Raw genomic sequence first — 5,000 nt, forward strand, 5'->3', positions numbered from 1 at the left:
GAATCAAGAAAGAGCTATCAATCTGTCAATCCTTCCGGTGTCCGGGCCTGGTGAGGTTTCCCGTGTTGAGTCAAATTAAGCCGCAGGCTCCACTCCTGGTGGTGCCCTTCCGTCAATTCCTTTAAGTTTCAGCTTTGCAACCATACTTCCCCCGGAACCCAAAAGCTTTGGTTTCCCGGAGGCTGCCCGCCGAGTCATCGGAGGAACTGCGGCGGATCGCTGGCTGGCATCGTTTATGGTTAGAACTAGGGCGGTATCTGATCGCCTTCGAACCTCTAACTTTCGTTCTTGATTAATGAAAACATACTTGGCAAATGCTTTCGCTTCTGTTCGTCTTGCGACGATCCAAGAATTTCACCTCTAACGTCGCAATACGAATGCCCCCGCCTGTCCCTATTAATCATTACCTCGGGTTCCGAAAACCAACAAAATAGAACCGAGGTCCTATTCCATTATTCCATGCACACAGTATTCAGGCGGGCTTGCCTGCTTTAAGCACTCTAATTTGTTCAAAGTAAACGTGCCGGCCCACCGAGACACTCAATAAAGAGCACCCTGGTAGGATTTCAACGGGGTCCGCCTCGGGACGCACGAGCACGCACGAGGCGGTCGCACGCCTTCGGCTCGCCCCACCGGCAGGACGTCCCACGATACATGCCAGTTAAACACCGACGGGCGGTGAACCAACAGCGTGGGACACAAATCCAACTACGAGCTTTTTAACCGCAACAACTTTAATATACGCTATTGGAGCTGGAATTACCGCGGCTGCTGGCACCAGACTTGCCCTCCAATAGATACTCGTTAAAGGATTTAAAGTGTACTCATTCCGATTACGGGGCCTCGGATGAGTCCCGTATCGTTATTTTTCGTCACTACCTCCCCGTGCCGGGAGTGGGTAATTTGCGCGCCTGCTGCCTTCCTTGGATGTGGTAGCCGTTTCTCAGGCTCCCTCTCCGGAATCGAACCCTGATTCCCCGTTACCCGTTACAACCATGGTAGGCGCAGAACCTACCATCGACAGTTGATAAGGCAGACATTTGAAAGATGCGTCGCCGGTACGAGGACCGTGCGATCAGCCCAAAGTTATTCAGAGTCACCAAGGCAAACGGACCGGACGAGCCGACCGATTGGTTTTGATCTAATAAAAGCGTCCCTTCCATCTCTGGTCGGGACTCTGTTTGCATGTATTAGCTCTAGAATTACCACAGTTATCCAAGTAACGTGGGTACGATCTAAGGAACCATAACTGATTTAATGAGCCATTCGCGGTTTCACCTTAATGCGGCTTGTACTGAGACATGCATGGCTTAATCTTTGAGACAAGCATATGACTACTGGCAGGATCAACCAGGGAGCTGCGTCAACTAGAGCTGAGCAGCCGGCCGCCCGGGAGTGTGTCCCGGAGGCCCGCGCGAACACGCAAGCGTCCGCTCAATTATTCCGCAAACAGGAGGAGGCTGGGCTCCCCTGCACGATACACCTCGAAACCCTCTCAGGTCCCGGCGGCGCGCAGCGCCGTCCTAAGTACTTGGTCGGGTTCGAGAGAGGCGCAATCGCCCGGAGATAGGCGAGTAGACGCTTTCAGTGCGACCACCCGTGCTCCCAACTGAGCTTGCCGCTGCCGACAGAGGCCCGGGAGCGTGCTGTCGTGGTGTTGCCGGCGGGAGACAACACGCGGCCACAAACAGTGGCCGGGCAGCTCCAACGCCAGCGCCACAGAGGGGCAGAGCCCCACTTGGGTGCCAAAGCGAACTCTCCCAGCACAGCGCACGCGCCAACACATCCGCACAGCTGCGATACAAACCACCTGCGAGAACCGCGGGGGCGACCGAGCAGCAGACGGCGTCGCGGCGCCGAGTGCCGGGCGGCGGCGCATCCTCAACGCACACAGTCCTCAATCGGACCAGCACACTGCAGATGTCCACCGCGCTTCGCACCGGGCCCGCGAGGACCCACTTTGGCCGCACGGCGCCGCGCGTTGGGTGCGCCGGCGCGCAGCTGCGCCGCCTGCCGCGTCCGTCGGCCGGCGCGCCTGCCACTGGGCGCCCCCACCAGCCGGCTGTAGCGCGTGCGCCCACGCAGCGCGCGGCCAGCACGCCGGGCGCTCCCCCCTCACCGGCCGGGGACGGTCCCACCCAGCCACCGCCGCGTATCGCTTCATACCCACATGCCCACTCACGTTCGTGGGTATGACGGGTGTCGCTGAAGCAACCAGTTAATACCTGTACCGATTGTCGCAATCAATGATTCACCTCCAGCGTATACAACCGCGCAACAACGGATTTCCAGTTCATTTGCGTAACTTGGGCAGCAAACGTACACGTCCATCTACATTTGCAAATTCAGTGGGTCTTGCATGCCTGGATGATATGCGTCACGACACGCCACATCAGCCCACATACATGCTGCGACGTATGCACGAGAGAACACGTGGAAGGTGGCCCGCGTACGTATGCGAATGCCATTGCACAGCTGCGAAGCTCATTGAACACGCAAACTCCCGCCTGACGAACTAGAGGCGACAGGGGAGCGATATAAGTCTTACAGCAGTACACATTACAGTGGATAGCGGGACCATGTGGAACGTACGCACCACTCGCTAGATGTTGTGAGGGTACGCACCGTAACATGAATCAATACGCAGGACACCAGAGAGTGCGAGCACTGACCTATGTTGAGAGGGTTGCGATTAGGCAACGCTACATGAATGTTTCAATTCATATAACAATTACAGGTTAGGTTAGGGCGCAACGTGCGTTAGGTTAGGGCGCAACGTAGGTTAGGTTAGGGCGCAACGTAGGTTAGGTTAGGGCGCAACGTAGGTTAGGTTAGGGCGCAACGTAGGTTAGGTTAGGGCCCAACGTAGGTTAGGTTAGGGCCCAACGTAGGTTAGGTTAGGGCCCAACGTAGGTTAGGTTAGGGCCCAACGTAGGTTAGGTTAGGGCCCAACGTAGGTTAGGTTAGGGCCCAACGTAGGTTAGGTTAGGGCCCAACGTAGGTTAGGTTAGGGCCCAACGTAGGTTAGGTTAGGGCCCAACGTAGGTTAGGTTAGGGCCCAACGTAGGTTAGGTTAGGGCCCAACGTAGGTTAGGTTAGGGCCCAACGTAGGTTAGGTTAGGGCCCAACGTAGGTTAGGTTAGGGCCCAACGTAGGTTAGGTTAGGGCCCAACGTAGGTTAGGTTAGGGCCCAACGTAGGTTAGGTTAGGGCCCAACGTAGGTTAGGTTAGGGCCCAACGTAGGTTAGGTTAGGGCCCAACGTAGGTTAGGTTAGGGCCCAACGTAGGTTAGGTTAGGGCCCAACGTAGGTTAGGTTAGGGCCCAACGTAGGTTAGGTTAGGGCCCAACGTAGGTTAGGTTAGGGCCCAACGTAGGTTAGGTTAGGGCCCAACGTAGGTTAGGTTAGGGCCCAACGTAGGTTAGGTTAGGGCCCAACGTAGGTTAGGTTAGGGCCCAACGTAGGTTAGGTTAGGGCCCAACGTAGGTTAGGTTAGGGCCCAACGTAGGTTAGGTTAGGGCCCAACGTAGGTTAGGTTAGGGCCCAACGTAGGTTAGGTTAGGGCCCAACGTAGGTTAGGTTAGGGCCCAACGTAGGTTAGGTTAGGGCCCAACGTAGGTTAGGTTAGGGCCCAACGTAGGTTAGGTTAGGGCCCAACGTAGGTTAGGTTAGGGCCCAACGTAGGTTAGGTTAGGGCCCAACGTAGGTTAGGTTAGGGCCCAACGTAGGTTAGGTTAGGGCCCAACGTAGGTTAGGTTAGGGCCCAACGTAGGTTAGGTTAGGGCCCAACGCAGGTTAGGTTAGGGCCCAACGTAGGTTAGGTTAGGGCCCAACGTAGGTTAGGTTAGGGCCCAACGTAGGTTAGGTTAGGGCCCAACGTAGGTTAGGTTAGGGCCCAACGTAGGTTAGGTTAGGGCCCAACGTAGGTTAGGTTAGGGCCCAACGTAGGTTAGGTTAGGGCGCAACGTAGGTTAGGTTAGGGCGCAACGTAGGTTAGGTTAGGGCGCAACGTAGGTTAGGTTAGGGCGCAACGTAGGTTAGGTTAGGGCGCAACGTAGGTTAGGTTAGGGCGCAACGTAGGTTAGGTTAGGGCGCAACGTAGGTTAGGTTAGGGCGCAACGTAGGTTAGGTTAGGGCGCAACGTAGGTTAGGTTAGGGCGCAACGTAGGTTAGGTTAGGGCGCAACGTAGGTTAGGTTAGGGCGCAACGTAGGTTAGGTTAAGGCGCAACGTAGGTTAGGTTAAGGCGCAACGTAGGTTAGGTTAAGGCGCAACGTAGGTTAGGTTAAGGCGCAACGTAGGTTAGGTTAAGGCGCAACGTAGGTTAGGTTAAGGCGCAACGTAGGTTAGGTTAAGGCGCAACGTAGGTTAGGTTAAGGCGCAACGTAGGTTAGGTTAAGGCGCAACGTAGGTTAGGTTAAGGCGCAACGTAGGTTAGGTTAAGGCGCAACATAGGTTAGGTTAAGGCGCAACATAGGTTAGGTTAAGGCGCAACATAGGTTAGGTTAAGGCGCAACATAGGTTAGGTTAAGGCGCAACATGGGTTAGGTTAAGGCGCAACATGGGTTAGGTTAAGGGATGGTGTATGAGGGGGGGAGGGGACGAGGTTCGTTCATAGTGATGATGGTAAGTGGACGCCTGAGGCACCCTGAGATGTGTCACGTCAGGATGCACCTTTGGCTCAGGGGAGGTGGTGCGCCGGTTCCGTGGGTGTGGCAAGGGAGTGGCAGACCTGTGTCTTTCATTCCTGCCATTGCTTATATGCTGTGAGACACGCCAGTGTGGTGGTGTTGGCTGCACCCCTGTGTAGCACATGTGTGGGTGTTTGTGGCTTATCTGCGTAATGATGGTTGTTGGAAGAGTGAGATATTCTGTTTTTGGGGTGGACCTCCTGGTTTTGTTATCATAGTGTGAATGGTGTAATGTGGCGGAGAGGATGCACTGGATGTTGTTCCATGGTGGTGCTTAGATATTGTGTCTGTGTCTGTTACAGCCAGAGAGT

At 55.2% G+C, this 5,000-nt stretch overlaps 1 non-coding gene across 1 annotated transcript in view; it reads right to left on the reverse strand.

The window, feature by feature from the left end:
• Positions 1-1,357, reverse strand: part of LOC126197115 (small subunit ribosomal RNA) — a 1,909-nt gene extending 552 nt beyond the window's left edge. Inside the window, exon 1 of the ribosomal RNA XR_007539514.1 lies at positions 1-1,357. This exon is cut by the window's left edge and continues 552 nt beyond it. This is a non-coding gene — a ribosomal RNA (small subunit ribosomal RNA).
• Positions 1,358-5,000: the final 3,643 nt, after the last annotated feature.

This window comes from Schistocerca nitens, chromosome 7, assembly GCF_023898315.1.
Source record: "Schistocerca nitens isolate TAMUIC-IGC-003100 chromosome 7, iqSchNite1.1, whole genome shotgun sequence".
NCBI classification, from domain to species: Eukaryota; Metazoa; Arthropoda; class Insecta; order Orthoptera; family Acrididae; genus Schistocerca; species Schistocerca nitens.